This window comes from Panthera pardus, unplaced genomic scaffold (assembly GCF_024362965.1).
Source record: "Panthera pardus isolate Hobbes unplaced genomic scaffold, ASM2436296v1 HiC_scaffold_24, whole genome shotgun sequence".
NCBI classification, from domain to species: Eukaryota; Metazoa; Chordata; class Mammalia; order Carnivora; family Felidae; genus Panthera; species Panthera pardus.
The window spans coordinates 30,135,691-30,161,983 of NW_026526810.1; the positions used below are offsets into that span (position 1 = coordinate 30,135,691).

Consider the following 26,293-nt stretch of genomic DNA (forward strand, 5'->3'; position numbering starts at 1 on the left):
GCACATAATGTTAATTATTTTCACGACGCAAACTTCTTCACTTTGAGTCTCGGGCTTTTCCCACCCTGCCACAACTGCCTACTGTTTTTAAAAAGGAAACGAACTTTGAGAAATGGATGCCCTAGCCATGATGGCCCATGCCAGATGTCAGGGCAAGGCTCTGAGCTGCTGTAATGAAGAGGTCTGATAGAAGGATGGCCCAGGGAGCAAAAGGATGAACTTTCTCTCACACAGACTGTCAAGTCCCGGGTTCCTTCCAGGTTGTTGCTCTGCCATCTCCAGAGCCCGCTTATGGTCTCCCTGACTGTACCTGGGTGCCAGCTGGTGGGAAAGGAAAAGAGGAGGAGACATTCCATGATCTTAAGGCCCGAGTCCCCGCACGTCACGCATCATCACCACTCACACTCTTCTGTAGAGAATCCGGTCACATGGCCACCCTTCACTGCAGGGGGGCAGTGGGGGGGCTGGGAAATAGAATCTAGCCATGTGCCTGGGAAGGAAGGGAGCTGGACTTGGGTGGGTAACTGGCAGAACCTCCCACACAAAGCTTTGAAAACCTCCAACCTTCATACTCTCCTTGACCCTCCACCCTAGAAAGTAGCTCGCTCTCTCTCTCTCTCTCTCTCTCTCTCTCTCTCTCTCACTAGCCTCTCTTGTAGCCAAAAAACAACCATTTAAGGGTCACCTTTGGGTTTGGAAGGCACTTTGGTCTCCTACCGATCATTATTTGAATATTTTTTCATTCTTTTTTCATTCTTTCAATTGCCATTTCAATGCAGGGAGTCATCATAACTCTGGGCTAACATCCTCCCAGTTTTACGGTCTCAGTGCAATGGTGCCTGTGTTTCCCAACGGTTGCAACAAAAATCCCAGGCCTGGGTTGCTTGCATTTCCTTGAAACCGAGGATAAGATGGAGGGAAGGAAGATTCCTCAAGGGAAAATTCCATTCCTGTCATCAGAAAAACAGGAGCAAATGTTGGGCAGAAACAAACAAACCATGAAAGCATGTATCCACTCTATCTCTCTTACCTTCTCAGCTACATTGGCTTCATTGTCTTCTCTTTCTTTTATTCTCTGCCACTCCATCAGCACGGTGGAGGCCAAAAAGTGCTTGCTGAATGGGCAAGTCTTGCTCAGAGAAGGCCAGCTCTATGCAAAAAAAGATTGCCCCAATGGGAGTCAAGTTACTCAACAAATATTTATTAAATGCATCCTCATGCCCAGGCACTGCGGTAGGTGAGTGAGCGAACCAGGCAAAGCTCTTGCACCCGAGGACCATACCTTCTGCTGGAGAGTGGGAGGCAGACAACAACAACAGTAAGCAAATGAATAGATAAATACACAAAACAGCAGGGGCTGCAAAATTCTCACACAGGCTGCAACGTGGATGAACCTTAAAGATATGATGCTAAGTGAAATAAGCCAGACACAGAAGGACAAATATTGCATGATTCCACCTACGTGAGGTCTCTAAACTAGTCAAATTCATAGAGACAGAAAGTAGAATGGTGGTTGCCAGGGGCCAGGGGAAGGAGGAAGGGGGAACTAGTGTTTGATGCGCACAGAGTCTCAGCTGGAGGAGATGAAAACGTCCTGGAGATGGATGGTGGTGACGGTGCACAGAGATGTGAATGCACTTAATGTCACCAAATTCTACACTTTAAAATGGTCAAAATGGCAAATTTCACATATGTACATTTTATCAGAATTTTCTTTTTAAGGCAGGTGATAGGGGTGCCTGGCTGGCTCAGTCAGTGGAGCACGTGACTCTTGATCTTGGAGTCATGAGTTTGAGCCCCATGTGGGGCATAGAGGTTACCTAAAAATAAAATGTTTTTTTAAAAAAAGGCAGGTGATAATAAATGCTATAAAGAAACAAAAGCAGGGAAAGGGGAATGGGAAATGGTGTGGAGAAGTCGGGGGGGAGTGTCGTTTTTAGGTAAACTGCCAGAAAAGGTCTTTCTGATCAGCTGATGTCAAAGCAGAATCCAGAATGAGGCAGGGGTTCCCCACCAACTACGGGGATACAGGGAGAACATGCCAGGCAGAGGCGAGAGTCACAGTAATGACCCCGAGAGAGCAGTAATGGGCTTGGTAAGGACAAGGAGGAAGCTAGTGTGGTTGGGATCCTGGGAACAGGGCAAAGCAGCAGAGGTTGAGGTCCAGGGGCAGGTGGGGCCCAGACCTTGCCGGGCCTTGAAGGCCGCCTTAAGAGCTTTGGGTTCTACTTTAAGGAATTGCGAAGCCACGGAAAAGCTTAAGCAGCATATTACTCCCCCCTCACCTCTCTCCTTTAAAAACAAATTTCAAACATATGTAAAAGTAGGGAAAGTAGATAATGTATACCTATCACCCAGATTTAAACATTAACACTTAAACATTTACATTTAAACATTTTACCATGTTCGCTTTTTTTTTTTTTTGTGCTGAGTTTTTTAAAGCAAATTTTCAGACGTCATGGTGCTTCATCATAATTAAATATGCATCTCTAGAAAATAAAGACATTTCCTGCACAACCATGATACTAGGCTTGTTCCTAACAAAATTAATGATTCTTTCATATCTATATTCAAATTTCACCAAGTGCTCCAAATGCCTTTTTTTTTTAAGTTTTTTATTTATTTTTGAGAGAGAGAGAAAGAATGTGAGCAGGGGAGGGGCAGAGAGGGAGACACAGAATCTGAAGCAGGCTCCAGGCTCGGAGCTGTCAGCACAGAGATGGATGCGGGGCTCGAACCCATGAACCGTGAGATCGTGACCTGAGCCGAAGTCGGACACTCAATCGACTGAGCGACCCAGGTGCCCCCAAAATGCCTTTTTACAGCTGGTTTGTATAACTCAGGAACACACATTGAATTTTGTTAGTATGTCTCGTAAATATTTTAAATCTAGGACCATCTCTCACCCTATCCCTGCTCAATTCTTCATCACACTTTGACTATTAAAGAGGTTAGGGCAGCATCCTATGGAATATCCACATGTTGGTATTGTGACTCACATTTTATTTAAAAAAACTTTTTTAATGTTTATTGATTTTTGAGAGAGAGAGGGAGAGAGAGAAAGAAAGAGAGAGACAGAAAGAAAGAGAGAGAAAGCATTCGTGGGGGAGGGGCAGAGAGAGGGGGAGAGAGAGAATACCAAGCAGGCTCTGCGCTGACTCCCCATGCGAGGCTTGAACTCACAAACAGTGAGATCACGACCTGTGCTGAAATCAAGAGTCAGACCCTTAACCGACTGAGCCACCCAAGCGCCCTTTGTGACTTACATTTTAAAGGACCACTCTTGCTTGTGTGCGGATAATAGACTTCCTTGGATGGAAGCCAAGAGGCCATTTTGGGAGGGGGTGGTATTGTACTAAGAACAAACTCTAAGCCCACAAAGACAAGAGCACAAGAATGGAAACAATAGGGGGAAAGGGTTGGTCAACATGCTGGGAGGATGAAAAGCTGATAGACAGCCCAGTCAGTCATATCAGAGTAGAAGCAGCTGACTCCGAAGAGATTATATACATCGGTGATACCACGAGAAGCAAGCCAGAGAGGCTCAGTGACTGGGGGACCTGGTAAAGCAGAAGGCAAAGAGAAGGCTGAAAACAACAAGTTTGGTTGATAATGACACTTAGGCATCTCCTCCAGAAAATACTCTGCCTGCTCCGTCTCCTTCGGTGAGGATCACCAGTTGGCAGCCCTCTCTATGACAACAGAACTTCCATAAAGCTTTTCGGTGACTCACTCTTTAATAAGAAGAGACAAAGATCCAATAAGTTGAAGAAAGCCTCCAACACTAAAGACAGAATAAAGCAAAAGGAAAACAAGAACTTGGGGGAGACAAGGACAATGCAGGGAGCAGAATAACACAAATAAAAATGTCCCATCCAGGGGCGCCTGGGTGGCTCAGTTGGTTAAGCGGCCGACTTCAGCTCAGGTCACGATCTCGCGGTCTGTGAGTTCGAGCCCCGCATCGGGCTGTGGCCTGATGGCTCAGAGCCTGGAGCCTGCTTCCGATTCTGCGTCTCCCTCTCTCTCTGCCCCTCCCCCGTTCATGCTCTGTCTCTCTCTGTCTCAAAAATAAATAAAACGTTAAAAAAAAATTTTTTTTTTTAAAAATGTCCCATCCATACTTGATATTCTCAGAAGAGTAAGAGAGGAGATTGTGAATGCATAAAAAGAAAACAATACCATAAAAAGCAACAGAGTGGGGCACCTGGGTGGCTCAGTCGGTTAAGCGTCTGGCTTTAGCTCAGGTCATGATCTCCTGGTTCGTTAGTTCAAGCCCCACATCAGGCTTTCTGCTGTCAGCAGAGCCCGCTTCAGATCCTCTGTCCGCTTCTCTCTCTGCCCCTCCCTTGCCGGCTCTCTGTCTCCCTCAGAAGTAAATAAACATTAAAAAAAAAAAGGCAAGAGAGAACAAGATGGAGCTTTGAGAAATCTAAAGTATGGTAGCTAGAATAAAAATAATTTAAATGGAAATACTGGAAGGAATAGTCTAGGAAATTCTTCCAAAAATAAAAAGATAAAGGCAGAAAATAGAACACTTTTTTAAAAATTTATTTATTTGTTTTGAGAGAGAACATGTGCAGAAGAGCCAAAAGAGAGGGAGAGAGAGAGAGAATCCCAAGCAGGCTCCACACTGTCATCCCAAAGCCCGATGCAGGGATCAAACTTACAAACCATGAGATTGTCACCTGAGCTGAAATCAAGAGTCAGACGCTTAACTGGCTGAGCCACCCAGACGCCCCACAAAGAACATTTTTAAATTAAGGGACAATCCAAGAGGTCTAAAAGCCAATGAATTGGAGTGTCAGAAAGAAAGAAAAAATAAAATGGAGGGAAGGAAATTATGAAAGAAATATTACAAAGAAATTTCTCAGACCTGAAGGATGTGAATGTCCAAATTGAAAGGGTCTATTGAGTGCCTGGCACAATGACTAGAAATTTTAGAACATTAGGAATAAAAAGAAGAACATAAAAACTTCTTGAGGGGAAAAAAGATTGCATGCAAAGAATTAAGGATCAAAAATGTAGCAGACTTCTAACAACCTGTATCTCTCAAAATATTGAGACAAAAGTAATTTCTAGTCTAGAACTCTCCATTCTGCAAAATTATCATTCAACAGTGACGTTAAATTAAAGGCATTTCCAGATATACCAAACTTCGCCATTTTATCTCCCGTGTTCCCTTTCTCGGACAGCTACTAGAGGATGTGCTCCAGCAAAATGAGGAAGTAAGTCAGAGAAGAAGACATCACATCTGGGGAAAAGAGATCCAACACAGAAAAGAGATCAAGTGGAGAAAGGAAGCCCTGGGATAGGATCTGAGCCCAAGCTCAAGGGAGCAGTCCACAGTGGAGCAGGAGGCTAGAATGCTCTAGGAGAGACTCTGGTAAAACAATGGCACTGAAAAAAAGAGACATTGACACATTATCTGCTTACCCACGTAGAAAATTGTCCAACAGGGGCTGTTGAAGGTCAAAGAAACCATGCAAATAAAAAAAAAAGAATGAGAGCCTTATCAACTCCCGGTAAAAATAAAGCCTATATGAGAAAGGAAATGTCACATGGTACATTACTTGACTCAGTAAAGAACAGTATTTACTCAGTCATAATAAGCAAACATTGAATACTGATTTCACTGATAATTACAATATAACTCTATTAGCATGGCTTAGGAACATAAACAACTACAGAAAGGGGAGCTGTTTAAGAAAGGTCAATTTTTATCTACCACAATAGAAAATGAACAGGTAATCCCTAAACTTACACATCAAGAATATTGAGGAAGAGAAGTTAAAGCAATTGGAACAGGTGTCAGCAAATGATGTCCCACTGGCCAATTCTGGTTTTGTAAATAAGGTTGTGCTGGGATGTGTCTACACCCACTCATTTACCTACAGCTGCTTTGTAGCTACAAGAAGAGCTGAGAGGTTGCAACATGCTGGCCCACAAAGTTGAAGGTATTTCCTATGTGGCCCTTTATGGGAAAAGTTGGCCCTTTTACAGAAAAAGCAAACCCCGGATTTATAATAATGGAGATAAATACATTAAAAAGTAGCCAGAAGGGTTAAAAGCGGTTGTTCTCGGATGCTTTTTGCTAAAAGCCTTCAAATATTAGTTGGCTTTTTAAATATGTGCATTACTACTTTTGATAAAAATTTAAAATGATTGTTTTTAAGGAGTTGTCCTGATGCCCAGGAGGGAGGCAGGGGACTGACATCAGGGTTCGTGCCTGAGCCTTGCCCTGCTGTCTCCTGCTCTTCGCCAGCTGTCCACCATCCCATCTAAATGGGGCTGAGTGAGTCAGAGCTGCCTGGCCAGAGCTTCACAGGAACTGGAACCAGTTCCTGATAGCAGACTTGGAAGGAACAGCTCTGGGACAGCCTCCTGCCTCAAGCCATCATTTGGTATTGTCAATATCATCAATGAGAGGCAGAGGAATATCATAGTGGTTCGAGTGGCTAAGAGCTCTACTGTTAGATTACCTAGCTTCATAAAATTCAGGTTCCTCCTCTAATTAGCTATGACCTGGACACGTTATTTAATTTCACGAGGTCTTGGTTTTGTCACTGATAAATGGGGCTGATGATGCCTCCTTATGCGGTTGTGGTGATCTTAATTCAACTAATACATATGGGAGCACTTGGCACGGTGGCAGGTACATGTAAGCCAACCGAATGTTAGCTATTTGTATTCCCAGTTTCACAGATGACACAGATGAGGTCCAGAGAGGGAAAGTGGCATGCACAATGTCACACAGCACATTGGAGACAGAAGCAGGACTAGCGCCTGGGACTCCTTTGTCTCAGTGCGATACTCTCCCCTGGCGCCACTCTAAGTTGCTTATATGCATAAAGCACCTCCGGAAAGATACACAAGAGACGAACAACACTGGCTACCTATGGGCAGGTGGAGACAGAGTGCAAGGGAGGGCTTTACTTTCACTTTAAAATTTGCAAACCACGTGACTGTATTACTAACATGAAAACAAGGAGACACATAGATTAACTTTATTTAGTCAATCTCATTTATGTTTGAGATTAACAGTGCCTTTCTCATGGTGGAGATCAATTAGATAACAGACATTTATCTATATTAAAGAGGTATCCAGAAGAGGTTATTACTAGCAATCATGGTGCTTTTTATTAAAAGGAAACTTTTCTCTAGATTTGTGGAACAAACTGTGGGAAGGGGCACAAATTTCACTAGCCAGGGTCTCCTCTTTGAAGGCAGAACGGGTTTCCTTAGCCACAGGTGGAGCCATCTTGGAGTGCAATGGAAATTTCCACCTTGGCACCTTGCAAATGAAAGGTCCCCTTCCCCCCAAACTGGCTCTCCCAAACTCAACTCTTTGCACCCAGGCCCCAATTTGGACAACTCTTCTGGAAAACATGATTAAGCCTGAAAAACCTGGGGGTTTTATTGGGGATGACAGTGAGGGCCCCAGTTTGTTTTTCAAGGGAGGGAACTAAGTCCCAGAAATAGCTGAGCCCGAGCTGGCAGGCGGCTGGCAAAGAGCAGGAGGCTCCAGGGCAACGCTTCCAGGCCATGTTGACTTTGGACGGGCTGCTTGAGCATTGTAAACAATTGCAGAAATGATTTCCTACCCTGGCAAAAGTCTTGTTTGGACAAGGGGTTCCCCCCCCTTCTTTAAAAGGCAGTTTTATCATTTGTTTGCAAAAATGCTCAATCCCCTCTTTCTTTTCTTGTTCCCTCTGTGGCTCTGGTCTCCCCCAGAGCCAGATGAAAAATCTTTGTGTTTCTTTAATGTTAACCAAACCCCCATTCCTCCTTTTTAAACTGTTCCAGGTCTGTTGGACAAATACTCCCCGGCAACAGGACTTACAAGGGTCTGTTAAGGATTTTGTTAGGCTGGAGTCTTTAGCCAGAGTGACTTAAAATATTTTTTTTCTCCTTGTTTATTACATTTTAAACTCCTAGCACAATAAAAGCTGCACACAAGGATTGGGAAAGCAATAAAAATGCAACTTATAATGTCTTGGCCTGAACTAGCTAACTCTCCATCTAGACACTGATGTAACAGATTTGGTCTCACACACCCTCCCAAGACGTCAGACGAGGAAATAAAATGGGCTGTCTATAAGAAAGAAAGCATAGGGCAGGACTGGGAGCCTGTCTGACTGCTGGCCAGGGTGGGGCTTCTGAGAGGCTGGGAGATGGACTGCACGTTCTGAAAATCCACCAGAATCCTGAGCTGTTTCAAAAGAAGGAATACTGTGCTCTTGACCACCCAGGGACAAGGGCAACCACAGAGTGCATGAAGAGTGTGATATGCTAACCTACATACCGCCTGTCACCTAGCTTCAAACGGGAGAGGACAAAAAGAGGAAGAAAGAATGGGGAGGGGGAGGGGCTTGAAAGAGAGAAAAGGGACAGGAGGTACGGGGTGCTTGGGGGAGAGGTTGCATCACCCAGCCAGAACAGAAGCTGGCTCAAACTGGGTAATTGAGGGAAATTTCATGAAGAGACAATTGACAAGGTTTAGGCAAGAAGTGAGGGAAACCAAAAGGGACAGAGCTGCACCGGAACTAACAATAGCAGGGAGCTGTCCCATCCCCAGGCTGGAAGGGCCCCCCCCAAAGGTGTCACACAGGAAGTGAAATCCTTCTCATTCATTCCATCAACAGGAAATCTACCACTCTATTTGAAGACAGGAGAAAAACAGCCAAAAGATGAATCCAAATTAAGAATTTACATAGGAGGAAACTGAGGTATAAAAAGACTCGTGGTAAGCATTACATCTATTTAAACATACAGGTAAACATTCTTTTTATTTATTTTTGAGAGAGAGACAAGAGTTCTAGCAGGGGAGGGACACAGAATCTGAAGCAGGCTCCAGGCTCTGAGCTGTCAGCACAAGAGCCCAAAGCGGGGCTCCAACTCATGAACCTCGAGATCATGACCTGAGCTAAAGTCGGTGCTTAACCAACTGAGCCACCCAGGCACCCCTGAACATTCTTAACTGTAATAATTATGTTGACCAGGAAAATAATACAAGTGTTAGAATTATCATTTAAAAAAAAGGGGGCACCCGGGTGGCTCAGTCGGTTGGGCATCCGACTTCGGCTCAGGTCATGATCTCGCGGTCCGTGAGTTCGAGCCCCGCGTCGGGCTCTGTGCTGACAGCTCAGAGCCTGGAGCCTGTTTCCGATTCTGTGTCTCCCTCTCTCTCTGAACTTCCCCCGTTCATGCTCTGTCTCTCTCTGTCTCAAAAATGAATAAACGTTAAAAAAAATTTTTTTTAAAAACCTTGAAAATGCTTTTTGTTGTTGTGTTTATTGTTGTTGATAAAAAAAAATCCCAAAATTGTCACAAAAAAGGAGGTGGGGGGGGGGGGAATAGAAGAAAAAGAAACAGATATTTGCTTGTTTGTTTGCTTGTTCATTTTTATTGTGGTAAAATATCCATAACATAAAATCTACCATTGTAATGATTTTTAAGTGTACGGTTCCTTGGTATTAAGCACATCGACACTGCTGTGCACCCATCACCACCATCCATCTCCAGGACCTTTCCATCTACCCCAGCTGAAACTTCCTATCTGTTAAACACTAGCTCCCCATGCCCCCTCCTCCCAGCCCTGCAACCACCATTCTGTCTCTATGTATTTGACTACTTTAGCAACCTCATATAAGAGGAATCCTACAGTATATTTTTCTTCCTTTTTCTTTCTTTCTTTCTCTTTCTTGCTTTCTCTTTCTTTCTTTCTTTCTGAGAGAGAGGGTGTGGCAGAGAGAGAGAGAGAATCCCAGGAGGGGCAGAGAGAGAGAGAGAGAGAGAGGCAGAGAGAGGGAGAGAGAGGAAGAGAGAGAGAGGAGAGAGAGGGAAGCAGGGCTCACCCGAAGCAGGGCTTCTGTTCACTCTAAGCAGGGCTTAAGCTCACCCAGAGCGGGCCATGAGTTCACCCAGAGTGGGGCTTGAGCTCACCCGATGCAGGACTTGAACTCACAAACCATGAGATCATGACCTGAGCTTGTCAGATCCTTAACGACTGAGCCCCCCAGGCGCCCACATTTCTCCTCTTCTGACTGGCTTCTTTCACTTGGCATAATGTCTTTGGGTTTATCCCTGTTGTGGCATGTCTCAGAACTTCCTTAGTTTTAGGGCTGAGTAATATCCGTTACATGCATGGCCCGCATTTTGCTTATTTCTTCATCTGTTGATGGACACTTGGGTTGCTTCTGTCATTTGGCTACTGTGTACGACGACCCTGCCATGAAAATGGGTGTACAAATATCTGTTCAAGTCCCTGCTTTCACTCACTTCTTTTGGATACACACCCGGAATTGGGATTACTGGATCACATAGCAATGCTTCGTTTAATTTTTTGAAGAAATGGCCAACCCATTTCCATAGCAGCTGCGAGAGAGATTGTTTAAATCACTAATAACTCCATTTTTCTTAGGAGAGAGAAAATGACATCGTTTCCTTTCTGAAAATGACGAATTGAGAAATGTTAGTTAAACATGATTTAAAATGACAAGGATGACCACCAGGAGAACTAAAAATAGTCTGACTACTTTCCAAATCGCCCGAAAGCGACTCACAAAAACAGACCACACAGAGGATAAAACAGAGAACACAAAATGTTACAGAAGTGGACTAAATCTATGTGTTATAGGGATGAATAAAACTAATATAAAACTAACAAAACTTGGAAGAAAACTTAGAAAGTCATCTCTTAACTGACTTCTGAATTAAAGAAGAAATCAAAACAGTAACTGAAGAATATTTAGAAAACACTGTATATAAAGGTCTGTGACCTTGAAAACATGCCCAGTGATAGATGCCAGACACAAAAGGCCACATATTATACAATTCCATTTACATAAAATATCCAGAACAGGCAAATCCCTAGGGACAGAAAATAGATGAGTGGTTGCCAGGGACGGGGGGAGACAGAATGGGGAGTGGCTTTTTAATGGACATGGGGCTTCCTTTTGGGGGTGATGAAAACGTTCTGGAACTAGTGCTGATGATTGCACAACATTGAAAATGTACTCAATGCCACTGAATTGTACACTCTAAAATGGCTTAAGTGGTAAATTTCCTGTCGATGTATATTCACCCACAATGGAAAAAAAAAAAATCTATGGAAAGAGGGACTTATGTTTCCATGGATGGTAGACTGGATAATGCCTACCAGACTGAGGACAATTAGAGACTTTGGACAGGATATGAAACGCATCTGATTGGAGGACTGGAGATCCAACAGGCAATGAAAAATTATAGGGTCAACATTCAGAAAAAGGAAATGTGGAGTTCGTCTTTCCACAGTGGGCATCAGACAAGTCCACAAGAGGCAGCTGAGAGGTGGAGAAGCCGAATGGAATATCTAACAGCCTTCTGGGGCTGGGGATAAAAACTGGAGTCTGTTCTGACATCCGTTGGCGTACTGCAATCAGTTGACCACCTGGAATTTGCATCAAAGTTCCCAAATCCACTGAAAAAGCAGAGGGGTCTACCTAGTAGGGACCCCGCCTTGGCACCCCTGTGTTGAGTATGAGCACACACTCGTGAGGGCCTTCGGCCAGCGCTTCATGCTGGTGTCTTCTCCCATTTTAGACAACCACCATTTTAAGCACCCATTCCAGTTCTCTATCAAATTATAACTCCAAGGACTCTTCACATGGAAAACAAACTGAGAGTTGATGGAGGAAGGTGGGGGCGGGGGGGTGGGGGTGGGAAGGGCCAGATGGGTGATGGGTACTAAGGAAGGCACTTGCTGTGACGAGCACTGGAGGTCGTAGGTAAGTGACGAATCATTGAATTCTCCTCCTGAAACCAATATTGCACTGTATGTGCACTGTATAGAATTTAAATAAAAATTTTTAAAAAACGAAAACAACTATGACTCTGGGGAGGAGATCTCTCTGCCCATTGTTGGACATTATGGGCTATAGAGCACGTTCCTTGGCCTGAAGACATGTGACTTGGAGGCCCAGACTGGTGGAGTGTCTTCAGTTCCGGTTTTTCTATTTTTTTTTTTAACGTTTTATTTATTTTTGAGACAGAGAGAGACAGAGCATGAACGGGGGAGGGGCAGAGAGAGAGGGAGACACAGAATCGGAAGCAGGCTCCAGGCTCTGAGCCGTCAGCCCAGAGCCCGACGCGGGGCTCGAACTCACGGACCGCGAGATCGTGACCTGAGCTGAAGTCGGATGCTCAACCGACTGAGCCACCCAGGCACCCCTAGTTCCGGTTTTTCTACAGCACTCTTGAGCATTTCTCTCTATTGCTTGGTAGGCAAAGCCCGGGCGGAGTGAGTATTTGCTCTTGCCAGGACCCATTTGCAGCTGCCCAGGGCCACCAGTACCAGGCCCACTTAGCAGCTACGTTCAGGGCCTTCTCCCCACGAAATCTTCCCCAGCGCCATCTGCAATCTCTGCCTCTCTTGTTGGCAGATGGAACTGTTCTTATTGGCACTCCACGCCTCAGAGGGTACGAAAGGAATATGGCTAAATTCAGCCCGCATCTGCATTGTTGCAGCCCCGGATGTCTATTTATTTCACGGACCTACGTGGCTGCCTCAGATGAGCACACCAGGATGTCTATTCACTGGCTCCAGTGACCTGCTGATCCTGAAAGGGAGTTCTTCTACTGGTGTTCTAACTGTATTTTCTTACACTCGGTATTTGTCTGTCTGGCGCCCATTCATCTCAGGGCCAAACTAACAGCCCCAGTTGTTTACAGCTCGCCTGCCACCTGTAGCCCATACTCTGAACACCTCTTTGTCTTACTCTCACACAGCACACAACATCCCCTGCCCTGAACCACCCAGGGCCAGGGACTAGACAGCTGGGAACAGCCCCTGCGCCCCGGAGCCCGCCTGAACTGTTCAAACTAGCCAACCCTAAGCTAGTCACCCTGTCCTGCCTTGCCTTGCCTTCCCCATGGAAACCCTAATAAAGGCGATGGCCTGTGTCTTCCCTTCATTCCTTTCTGCCCGCCCCCCAACACTGGTGCTTCTCCATGTGTTACACCCTGTGAGGCGTAACACACCCCCTCTCGGGAAATGTAAGTAATAAAAATATTCCATTGGCATTAGCCTCTAAGTGTCATCGCTCAGTCACCTTTACAAATCACAACTGAGCACAAGTAAGATGGACATCAACATGTTCCACTTTAATGCACCCCTCAAATTCCCATGGTGGTTTTCACAGGGCTGTGCCCCCTATGGGCATCCCTTTATTTTATTTTTTTAAAAGACTTTATTTTTTTATTTGTTTTCCAAATGTTTACGTATTTTTGAAAGAGAGAGAGAGGGAGGCAGAGAGAGACAGAGACAAAGGATCCGAAGCAGGCTCTGTGCTGATGGCAGAGAGCCCGATGCAGGGCTTGAACCCACGAACTGTGAGATCGTGACCTGAGCCAAAGTCAGACACTTAACCGACTGAGCCTCCCAAGTGCCCCAAATATTTAATTTTTTTAAGTAATCTCTACACCCAACATGGGGCTCAAACTTACAACCCTGAGATCAAGAGTTGCATGCTCTACTGACTGAGCCAACCAGATCCTCTATGCATCCCTTTAATAGGCCAGTTTTCCATTGCCCTTCTGCTTGACCATATGGCCAAGCCATTGACCACTGCCCCAATGAGTCAGTAAAAATTCAGAGAGGGGCAAATAGCATGTAACTCAGTCCACTGAGCTGATTTGTTTTTAACCATTTTCCAATCAGAATGGCAGCCTTCCAAGCAGGATGCTGTTCCATGCACCTTGGAACTTCCATCCATAAACCAAGAAGCTCTTTTGTTGGTTAGCAGAGAGCTGTTCACCACCTGGGCACAGTCCATGTAGCAATAGGTTCCGGCAGCTTCTCAGATGATTCCAAAGTCAGCCTTAGGGCAAGAGTCTACCTGCTTGTGAATATGCCAGGTAACTCTTTTATTCCCTCAGAACTTCATCAAAGAACTAGAAACCATAAAAAAGGACCAAACGGAAGTTCTAGAGATTAAGAATACCATAACCAACAAATAAGAACTGAGTGTGTAGAATTAATGGCAGAGGAGACAAAGCTGAGGAGAGAATTAATGTACTAAAAAAATAGAACTGAAGAAATATCCAGATTGTATGGAGAGTCAAAATTCGATGCAATATAGAAGTAAAACAAGCAATATACTAAAAAGCCTTAACATACATGTAATTAGAGTCCTATACATGAAGAAGAAGAAAGTCACACAGAAACATATGTGAAGAGACAATTGCTCAGGAGGTTCCAGACCCGATGAAAGATATCAAGTCACAGCTGTAAGAATTACTACAAACTCGCAAAGAAAATAAGAAACAGAAAGCCACACCTAGACAAATCACAAACTCGGGCACAAAGAAAATCTTTTATTTTTCAATTTTTTTAAACATTTATTTATTTTTTGAGAGAGAGAGAGACAGAGTGTGAGAGGGAGAGGGGCAGAGAAAAGGGAGTCAGATTCTGAAGCAGGCTCCAGGCTCTGAGCTGTCAGCACAGAGCCTGACGCGGGGCTCAAACTCACGAACCATGAGATCATGACCTGAGCCAAAGTCGGATGCTTAACCAACTGAGCCGCCCAGGCACCCCCAAAGAAAATCTTAGAACAGAAAAGAGACAGCTTTCCTTTGAAGGAGCAATAATTAGAATGACATAAAAAAATCTCAACAAACCAATGAAATCCAAGATACAATTATGATGCGATCATCGGAGAGCTGAAATACTACACCCAACAGAAACACTCATCAAGATTGAAGGCAAAGTAAACATTTTCAGACAAATACAAATTCAGAGACTTCATCACCAGCAGATTCGATTCAAAGGGAACCCGAAAGGATGTTCCTTAGGCAAATGGAAAAGAGATATCAGATGGAAATACTGAGATGCAGGAAGAAATGAAGAGCAACAAAATAAGCAGGAAAATAGATAAATCTAACTGACTACTGATTGGCAAGAAAAAGGAGGAGGAGGAGAAAGACGAGGAGAGAAGCAGAAGGAGATCTTGTGAAGTCTGAAATATATTTGGAGTGGTCTAAATAAAGCGGTAAAACCACCAAATAACACTAGACTTTGGTAAGTCACTGATTCATTTGTAATCATTGGGGCGACTGCTAACAGAAAAATTAAAAAGTATACAATTTTCAAGCTAATAGAAGGTATAAGTAGAATGATAAAATATATCATTCTAACATAGACAAATAAACCAATAAATAGAATCAGAATCACATTTATTTGGTCACCTATTTAATGGCAAAGGTACCATGGCAGTACACTAGGGAAAGAAAATATTTTAATACACAGTGTCAGGCTAATTGAACGTTTATATGGAAAAAAGAATTTTGTTCTCTATCTGAGGTCACACATGAAAAATAACTCCAACTGACTGCAGATCTAAATATAAATGGGGGCGGGGGGAAGCTCCTTTTAGAAAGAAACATAAGAGAACATCTTCACAATCTTGTAGTATGTAAAGATTCTTTAAAACGGGACCAAAATAATGAGCTGACTATCTAGGGAGAAAGGATAGACTGGTCTATATTAAGAATGAAAGTGGCTTCTAGATGAAAGTTAGTCAAATGGCAAACCATGGTATGTAAGAAGATATTTCCAATAAGAGAGGATGTTTTTATCTGGCCAGAATACATTTAAAAGCCCTACAAAGCAATAACAAAATAACAGAAAATGAATAGCCACTTCACAATAAATTATATTCCAGTGGCCAACAGACACAGAAGAGGTACTTAACTCCACTAGTCATGAAGGAAATACAGATTAACATCATTAGATATTACACACTATCTCCAGAATTGACTAAAAAAAAAAAAAAATAGGAAAAAAATCAGATAATACCAAGTGTTGCCAAAAATGTGGAACAAACAGAACTCTCAGAAATTGCTGGTAAGAGTGTAAACTATCTATGGGAAAAATGTTCATCAGTATCTTGTAAGGCTGAAAATAAGGACCCAGTAATTCTTAGGTATATATATATATACATCCAACAGAAATGTTTAATGTTTACCTAAAAGGTACGGAATGTTCATAGAAGCACTATTCATATATCCTCAAACTGGAAACTAACCAAATGCCCATTACCTGTAGCGCAGATAAATCAAACATGGCATATTCACACAGAATTTCTCTACAGCGATGAGAACTGACAGACGTGGGACAAGATCGCTATGAACAGAATTGTGCTCCCCGCAAATTCATATGTTGAGGTCCTAACCCCCAATGTTACTATATACAGAGTTAGTAGCATCTTTTAAGAGCTCCGTGAGGTCATAAAGGTATGGGGTCCTCATCTAACAGAACTGGTGTCCTTCTAAGAAGAGGAAGAGTTGCCAAAGATGCACATGAACAGAGAAAAAGCCAGGTGAGGACACAGTGAGACAATGTCATCTGCAAGTCAAGGGCAGGTACCTCAGGAGAAATCAAACCTGAAAATCTCAATCTTGACCTTCTAGCCTCCAGAACCATGAGAGGATAAATTTCCATTGTCTAAGTCCCCCAGAATGTAGTATTTCGTCATGGCGGCCCTAGCAAACTAATATGGTACGGATACAACACATTTTGTTTTCCATTACCAGTTGGTGGCATTTGGGTTGTTTCCACTTTGGGGCTATGGGAACAATGTCGCTATGAACATTCAGGTACAAGTTCTTGTGTGAACATGTTTCCATTTCTCTTGAATATATTTTGAAGTGTAATCCTCGGTCATATGGTAGCTCTGTGTTTCAACAAGTCAAATGTTTAAAAATCCATAAAGATAAGAGCAGGAACTCTTGCAGCAAAAATAATAATAAACTTAAGATACATAGGATGATCAAAATCTAGAAGACTGTTCTGTGAAAACATTGATAACATGAAAAAGCCCCTGGGAAAACTGATAAAAGAGAGAAGGCATTAATTACCAATATTAAGAATGAGAAAAAGACATAGCTACAGATCCTATAGACATTATAAAGATAAGACGATGAACAACTTGTGTCTTCAAATACATTAAAAATTTGAGTTTGAGACAGCAGCTACAAAACTACCACTTACAAAAACCAACAAAACGAATAGAACATCTAACTAGTACTATATCTATTAAACAAATGGAATTCATAATTTGAATCTTCCAACAAAGAAAACTCCAGTCCCAGATGGCTTCACTGGCAAATTCTAATAAATATTTAAGAAGGAAAATTGTCGTGATTACACATACTGTTTCAGAAAATAGAAGAGAGGAAACACACCCCAAACTCAAAGTATGAGGCCAGCATCACCTTGTTACTGAAACCTACCAAGGATATTAGAAGAAAGGAAAAGTATAAATCAATCTTGTTAACAAACACAGATGCAAAAAAGTCCTAAACAAAATAACAGCAAAGTGAAGAATTCAACAATATATTAAAAAGATAATACATCCTGCAAGTCTGTGTTATCCTAAGGATGAAGGGTTGGTATAAATTTGAAATTAATCATTAAAACTTGGGGCGCCTGGATGGCTCAGTCGGGTAAGCATCTGACTCTTGATTCCCGCTCAGGTCACGATCTCACGGTTCATGAGTTCAAGCCCCTCCTCCGGCTCTGCACTGATGGTACGGAGTTTGCTTGGGATTCTCTGTCTCCCTCTCTCTGCCCCTCCCCTGCTCGATCTCTTATCTCTTTCTCAAAATAAACATTTTTTAAAAAATCATTAAAATTTATGGTATGAATGGAATATAAGAGAAGAGTCCTATAATAATGTGATAGATTTTTCAATCTAAAAAGTAAATTCAAAATTAAAATAAAAGTTTTAAAAAATAGTAAAACTCAACATCCATTGATGGTCATCCACCCTCATACAGACTCTTATGCTTATTAATTTCATGCCCGCTCTTCCTAAATTCCCCATTCTTCCACTGCGACCTCAACCTCCGGTCCACCCTCAGCAATATCCCCTAAATCCTCAGTCTCCTCTCCAAACATTCATTTCCTCTTCTTGCCTTCATTGAAATCTCGTTCTGCCTGAGAACATTGCTTTTCTTACAGCCCTCTCATGTAGCCGCTGGGTGTTCTCCTTTACCCCACAGATCACAGGCCCAGGGGTGGGGGAGGGGTCCTCCTTGCTCTCCTTTGACTTTTCTAGACTACTGATCCTTCTTTTTTTCTCTACAAAACCACTATTCCCTTGAAGTTCGTGTCCTGAGACTAAACCAGCCCCTATCCTTCTCGTTGAAGCCTTCTCGGCCTGCCGGCTACTGCCCCTCACTCGCTGAAGTACCTTCACCATGAGTATCTCACCATTCTTTGTGATTTCACCCAACATCTATCAAAGACTATACAACACCCTGGCTTTTCAGGTTCTGTATTACTTGTCTGTTATAAGAGCTACGTTTTATTATGGGTTAACATGTGCCAGGTTCTAAACTGTGCTAAATACTCCACGTGTATCAGCTCCATTCATCTTCACAATAAGCACAATTATTATTTCCATTTCACAGATGAGGAACCAAATCATAGGGAATTAAGAACTTCATCCCGGGGTCACCCAGTAAGTAAGTGGGGTATCTGGGATTCGAACACAAGACTCAGGCAGCCAAGCCTGAACTACAAGATACTGTCAAGTGTAGACCAACCAGTTGGGGTAGGCTTAGGAGGTCAGAATCCAGGACAACAATCTATTTGCTTAACAATAGAGGCTGGTTAAATAAACTGTGATAGAATCTTACGTAGCCGTTAAAATGATGATCTGTATCTGTGTTTACAATACCGAAACCCATACATAATGTGATTGAAAAAAAGCAAGCTGGAAAATAGTGCAATAAACCTGCACATGAACGTTTATAGCAGCCTGTTCACAACTGCCCAAACCTGGAAGTGACCAAGATGTCCTTCCAAAGGTGAAAGGATAAACAAACAGCGGTACATTCATACAATGCAATATTATTCAGCATTAAAAAGAAATGAGCCATTAATCCATGAAAAGACATGGAGGAAACTTAGAAGCATACTGTTTCGCCAAAGAAGCCAGCCTGCCACAGGGAAGGACAGCTAAGTACTTACTGTATGACTAACTATGTGACATTCTGGAAAAGGCAAAACTAGAGAGACCGTAAAAAGATCGGTGGTTGCACCAGGTCCCAAAGGGAGGGATGACTAGGTAGAGCCCAGGGGATTTTTTTAGGGTGGGGGAAACTATTCTGTATGACACTGTAATGGGGGACACAGACATTACGCATTTATCTGAACTTTGAACTTTACAGCACCAAAAGGAAAGCTTAATTAAGCTATGGGCTTAATGAATAATAGTGTATCAACACTGGTCCATCAGTTGTGATGAGTGTGCCACTCGAATGCAAGATGCTAATAAGAGGACAAACTGTGAAGATGGGGACAGCAGGTACATGGGGACAAGAGGTGCATGGGAACTCTGCACGATCTCAATTTTCTGTAAACCTAAAACTGCTCTGAAAACTAAAGTCCGTTCATTTAAAAACAACGGTATAATTGCATGCTCCCTTTCCACGTTAATATACGTCTGAGTGTTTTGTGCACAGGGAAGTCTGGAAGGATGTAATCAAAATTAATAGCAGTTGTCTCCGAGGGGTAGGATGCACGGAGATCTTTCTCCTAGTTCTACTTGTCCTATTTTCTTAACAAAAGCATGCATTAATTTCTTATGAAGGAGTAAAGTGAGGCCGTGGGGGCCGCCGGGCCAGGGCCCAGCGCGCCCGGGAGCCGGCGCTGCCAAGGCAGGGCGCCGCGGGGAATGCAGCTTAGCTCCGAGCCCGCCGGGGCCGACGCCAGCCTCTGCATCTGCTCCGCCCCCCGCGTCCCTCGGCCTTTTGAGAGTCGGGTCGGGGAGGTTAAGAAAGGGAAGAGCGAATTCCTCCGGTGCAATCGCGTCTGCACGCGCGCTGGGCAGGAAGGCCGGAGGGGCGGGGGGTGCGGAGGGGCTCCGCGGGGCTCGGCCGGGGGCCCGCAGACGCGCTGCACAGCTCCGGGGGCGCGGCCGGCCTTCAGTGGGCTGGAATGTTCCCGCGGCGCAGTGTACTTTGTTCTGAGGCTGGGGGAGGGTGCAGCGGGGGCAGGGCTCCAGGGCCCCTGGGACTTGGAGGGCGGCCAGCTTTCCGTTCCCAGGGCGCCTTCCCGGGGGGTGGGGAGTGGAGGGAGAGGAGCTGTCTAGTTCCCAGGCTGGGCAGCTGCGGGGCACTGACGGAACCCCTGGATTCCAGTGCCGGCCCTACCACCCACTAATGGCATGCTTCTGGGGTCGGGGCTCAATGCCTCTGGACCTCAATTTCCTCATCTACAAAATGGAGATAACAATAATAGTACATAGTTATTGTCTGGCATTGTTGTAAAGCGCTCTGCATGTGCTCATGCCTCATAACTACCCTTTGAGATAGGTAGTACTGTTACTAGAATAACATCATTATCCTATTAGAATAATATTCCCTCACTTTCCAGGCCCTTTGGACAGCTCAGATGCTCTGGCTGTAGAAAGCCTAGCCCAGCCTCTTCCTACCAGGTAGTGAAATGCGCGTTATTACTTTCACTTTAAAAATGAGGAAAGAGGGGTGCCTGAGTGGATCAGTCGGTTGAGCATCCGACTTCGGTTCAGGTCATGATGTTACAGTTCCTGAGTTGGCTCCCCATGTGGGGCTCTGTGCTGACAGCTCAGAGCCTGGAGCCTGCTTAGGATTCTGTGTCTCCCTCTCTCTCTGCCGCTCTCCTGCTCCCACTCTGTCTCTGTCTCTGTTTCTCTCTCTCTCTCTCTCAAAAATAAACATTTAAAAAATTAAAAAAAAAAATAAGGAAAGAAATGCTCGGGGAGGTTAAGCAACTTGCCCAAGGGCACACAGCTCCTCAGTGGCCATCCTGGATACAAACGCCGCTGGTAGTCTGGCAGAAAGCCTCCACTCTTAAATACTGCCTCCCTACTGCCAGTCTCAGGAAGCCCTTAAAATCTGTTTATTTGCACATACTGCAATCCATGCAACAATCTGGAGGAAGTATTACTAATAATAATTACTACTAAGTAATGATAATGATCATCAACTGAGGGCTGTAATTCTCACAACACCCCATGAGGTAAGCACCACTATTACTATTCTTATTTTAGAGATGAAGAAATTGAGGCAGAGCTCACCAAAGCTTAGCTGTTGGCTACTTTCAAAATATTTTAGAGGGAGGCAGACCCTTCCAGACTCTGAGCACAGAGGATAGCTTGGAATGACAGTGCTTCCTCCTGCAAATGTTGTGAGAGGCAACCTTGCCTGGTAATCCGAGGAGCTCTGGAGAGTGTGATGAGTCTCAGATGATACCTAATGCCAGCTAAGCTCCTCTCTCCTGGGTGGGCTACTTCCGGGCGCCCGGCTGCCTAGTGCCTGAAACCACCGCCCCCCCCCCCCCCCAATCTCCGCAGAAGGCAGGTCAGGTCTGTGACTTAACCACGAAGTTCAATTTGTTTGAAGTTTGCTACGTAATGTTTTAAACCAAATAATTTTCAGCATTTTTGATAAGTGACATTTCATATTTGCTAATGGGGGTCAGTATGTGAACTGTTTTATTTTTTAATGATGACGATATTTTCTCATTAAATGAAACAGAAAATTCCATACCCTATGTTTCTGCCATAATCTGCATCCTTGGTTTTCTGTTTATTAAGAGGGATTTTCAAAAGTTTGTTTAAGTGGCCTTACTGAGAGAGAGAGAGAGAGGAAGTGTTTGAGTCTCATTCCTGGGAGGTGAATGAAATCTGCTGGGATTTTTTTTTGGTAGTCGCCCCACCTCACCCTAAGCCCTAGAGAATAAGGGGAATACACAGCTACGGATGACCCTTACTTTTAGAGCATCACAAATGACTACTGAAAACACCAAACTTGCCCATCCTGTCTCCCAGGCTCGGCTGTGCTCTGGACTGTCGCACCCTGACTCAGAAGAGGGAGGGATTGCTTGAACAAGAAAAAAAGTAGTCAATACATCATTTTTATTATGTAGGAAAATCTAAAAATCTGCCCAAAGAAGCATGTATTATGTGATTTGGATCTGAAATCTCATTATATTGCGTGTGTGTGATGATCTTGGCATCCGTTAAAATTGTGGCTAAAAAGTGCACTCTGATCAGCTTGATTCTGAGAAAAATACATCAGCATGGGTTCTACATAACTCTCTGCCAAAAATCACTGCAGGGTCCTCGTGAGCTGTGTAGCAGAGAGGGATGGCTGAGGGCAAGAATGAGTGGGTGGATGATAGATAAATCCATCTATGGATGGGTGTGAATGGCTGAGGGCTGGAGAGATGGCAGGCCATTGCACTTGCTGGGCTCCAAAGGTCCTTGACCCACCACAGCACTGGCCATATGACTTCAGAGGGATTTGTCTACCTGTTGGACTTCTCCATGAGATTTGGAGCTCCTTGAAGGCAAGGAGACAATTCTATCCGTTTTTGCTTCCTGGCTCCCTATCAGCACATCCATGGAGGTATTAGTTAGGATGTAGGCGTGGCTGCTGTTACATGTAACACCCCCCACCCACCCCTGAATGAGGGGCACCATGAAGTCCGAAGTGCAGCCCACAGAAGGGAAAGAGAGGAAGGGGAAGGCACACATGTCCTCTTCAAAGGCAGGACCTGGTAGTTTTAACGTTTATTTATTTTTGAGACAGAGAGAGACAGAGCATGAATGGGGGAGGGTCAAAGAGAGGGAGACACAGAATCTGAAACAGGCTCCGGGCTCCGAGCTGTCAGCACAGGGGCCCGATGTGGGGCTCGAACTCACGGACCGTGAGATCCTGACCTGAGCCGAAGTCGACGCTCAACCGACTGAGCCACCCAGGCGCCCCAGGACCTGGTAGTTTTACACACCACCCTCGCTCTCGCTCTCATCACAGAGGCCAGAACTTAATCATATGGCCACACCTTGCTGAAAGGATGCCTAGAAATTTTGTCTTATCCTGGGTGGCCTTGTGTCCACTTAAACTTTTTTTTTAGTATTTTTATTTATTTTTGAGAGACACAGAGAGAGAGAGAGAGAGAGAGAGAGCGCACACAAGTTGTGGAGGGGCAGAGAGAGAGGGAGACACAGAATCTGAGCTATCAGCACAGAGCCCGATGCGGGGCTCGAACTCACCAACCGCAAGATCACGACCTGAGCCGAAGTCAGACGCTTAACTGACTGAGCCACCCAGGTGCCCCAGCCTGGTGTCCATTTAAAAATCAGAGGTTTTCAAAATAGCAGAAACGGAGAGTGGAAGGCAATTAATCTCCCTCTGCTACCTAAGTGAGCAACACATTCTTATTTGTTAAATGAATAAAAAGACGGAAATGAATCTGACACTGCAAGTCTATTCTGAGAAGAAAGAGCATGTGGAATCACATAGTTAAGTGGAAAAAAAAGCAAGCGGGGTTGGCAGATACAGTTATCGCTGTCCTTCTCTACCAAGAGACATTTCGAGGAGAGCGACAGTAGGCCCAGATTAGCTATTCCGCTTCCCAGATTCCCTCCAAGTGGCCACGTGACGCCACGCGGCCACTGAGATATCAATGGAAGACAGCTGGAGATTTCTGAGAACGTTTTGCTTTAACACAGGCATACTTTTCCCTCGTTCTCCCTACTTCTTGGTTTCTGAAGTGCAGTCAACTCGTGACTGTGACTCAATGAACTGCACATTAAGTGTGAGGCAGCAGAAAGCAGGGACGTGGCCGGACATTGACACTATTGTGACAATGCTGCCCGACCCTGCCTGCTTGCCTCCAGACTTCCCGCTCACGAGAAGTGGAAACTCCTACTTGGTTAAGTCAAGACAGTGGCCTTTCTGTTGTATGCAACCTAACCAATCCATAGATCCTATCTTGAAAATTCACTGACCGCGTAGAATATCCCTGGAAGGACACACAAGAACCCATAGCCATAGATGCACCTTTGGAAGAAATCATGAGCTGAAGGACAGGGGACAAGAAAATCTACACCCAGCATGGGGCTTGAACTCACAACCCCAAGATCAAGAGTTGCGCTCTACACCAACTGAGCCAGCCAGGCACCCCAAGAAACTTACTTTTCCTTTACGGGCTTATAATTTTGAATGTTGAATTGTTGGCATTTATATACTCAACCAGAAAGAGTTGAAATAACAACTTATGACGAGGAAAGTTGAAGGACGCTGTTCATTCATGAATTCGATCTGCAGTCATATTACTGCATCACCTCATGACATTGTCACTGGTGGCACAGTTGTCCCAAGAAATCCATCTCAAGGGGTGAATTTTGAAAATTATTATTTTTTTTAATATATGAAATTTATTGTCAAATTGGTTTCCATACAACTCCCAGTGCTCATCCCAAAAGGTGCCCTCCTCAATACCCATCACCCACCCTGCCCTCCCTCCCACCCCCCATCAACCCTCAGTTTGTTCTCAGTTTTTAACAGTATCTTATGCTTTGGCTCTCTCCCACTCTAACCTCTTTTTTTTTTTTTTTCCTTCCCCTCCCCCATGGGTTTCTGTTAAGTTTCTCAGGATCCACATAAGAGTGAAACCGAAAATTATTTTTTAAAAATAAATTAGATGTATGCCATACTTCAGTTAAAGTGGGGTTTTGTGGGGGGACTTCTTTTGGCTTGTTTTATTTAAATCAGAGAGACCTAATTGTCTTTAAACTCAATCGTATCTCTATTGTTGTATCTCTTTTTTTTTTTTTTTAATTTTTTTAATGTTTATTTATTTTTGAGAGAGAGAGAAAGAGGCTAGTCGTGGTGGGGCAGAGAGGGAGGGAGACACAGAATCTGAAGCAGGCTCCAGGTTGTCAACACAGAGCCCAATGCAGGGCTCAAACCCACAAACCGTAAGATCATGACCTGAGCCAAAGTCATACGCTCAACCCACTGAGCCACCCAGGTGGCATCTCTTAAACTAGGTGGAGAGTATACTATTGTCTTATTATTCACTGTATTTCTTTGATTGGAATATTTCCTATTTTGAAATTAATTAATTGTGAAAACTCAGAATGCATTCAAATATAATCAAGCTCTCTCAGTCTCTTGAATTACAATGTACTTTCTTGAGAAGCAGAAACAGGGCTGATACAGAGAACTACCAAAACTGCACATGACCCACAATTTATCTTATCCTGGCCTCAGCTAGTGGCAATTACCCTTGCCAGGGGCACCACAAATAGCGGTGAGGATTATGAATGATCTTGGTGCCTGGTAGTCATGATTCACAGACTTACTTTCATTTTCTTCTTAATTTTACCTATAGATAAATTCTTAATAGGGAAGGAGGCAGGGACGATGAATCAAACCCGAAGATTACATCCACATCTAGAAGGCACAGGAAAGAGCATGACCTGACGATCATTTCTTTTTTTAAATTTTTTTTTTAACGTTTAATTTATTTTTGAAACAGGGGGAGACAGCATGAACGGGGGAGGGTCAGAGAGAGAGGGAGACACAGAATCCGAAACAGGCTCCAGGCTCTGAGCTGTCAGCACAGAGCCCAACACGGGGCTCGAACTCACGGAACGCGAGATCATGACCTAAGCCGAAGTAGGATGCTTAACCGACTGAGCCACCCAGGCGCCCCTGACGATTATTTCTATTAGGAGCCAGGTGGCAGTGACGATTACCAAATCAAAACCAAACAGATGGTACAAGGGCAACTTGTCATATTCATAGTCACATAGATAGAGATGATTGACTTCTGTGATCATTTTTTAAAAAAATTTTAATGTTTATGTATTCTTGAGAGAGACAGAGAAAGACAGAGAGAGAATAAGCAAGAGAGGGGCAGAGAGAGAGACACAGAATCTGAAGCAGGCTCCAGGCTCTGAGCTGTCAGCACAGAGCCTGAGGCAGGGCTCGAACTTGGGAACCTCGAGATCATGACTTGAGCCAAGTCCGACGCTTAACCAACTGAGCCACCCAGGCGACCCTTCTGTGATCATTTTAAACAGTAGGAGATTAACTCGTGTTTATTCTGCAACAGCACATACGTGTTCCTTTCCTAATATTATCTATGCTGTGAAGACGGGAAAAATAAAATTTACTGAAAGATATATTTTAATTTAAATAAAGCTTCATACTTTAGAAATTAATTTGCTTATAGTTATGTACTTTCTCATATAGAATGTTGTTTACATGTCCTTAAAGGCTGATTTTACCACTCATATGTTTATAAAACACTTTTATAGGGGCATCGTAAGCATCTGACTGGCTCAGGTCATGATTTTGTGATTCATGAGTTCAAACCCTGCATGGGGCTTTCTACTCTCAGTGCAGAGCCTGCTTTAGATCCTCTGTCCCCTTCTCCCTTTGCCCCTTCCCCACGCACACTCTCTCTCCCTCT

General features: G+C 44.0%; 1 long non-coding RNA gene across 1 annotated transcript in view; it reads right to left on the reverse strand.

Moving 5' to 3' along the window:
• LOC109262793 (uncharacterized) overlaps window positions 1-26,293 on the reverse strand; it is a 58,273-nt gene that overhangs the window by 1,777 nt on the left and 30,203 nt on the right. The window contains exon 2 of the long non-coding RNA XR_002077953.2: window positions 1,031-1,150. This is a non-coding gene — a long non-coding RNA (uncharacterized LOC109262793). The remainder of the gene's footprint in view (window positions 1-1,030; window positions 1,151-26,293) is intronic.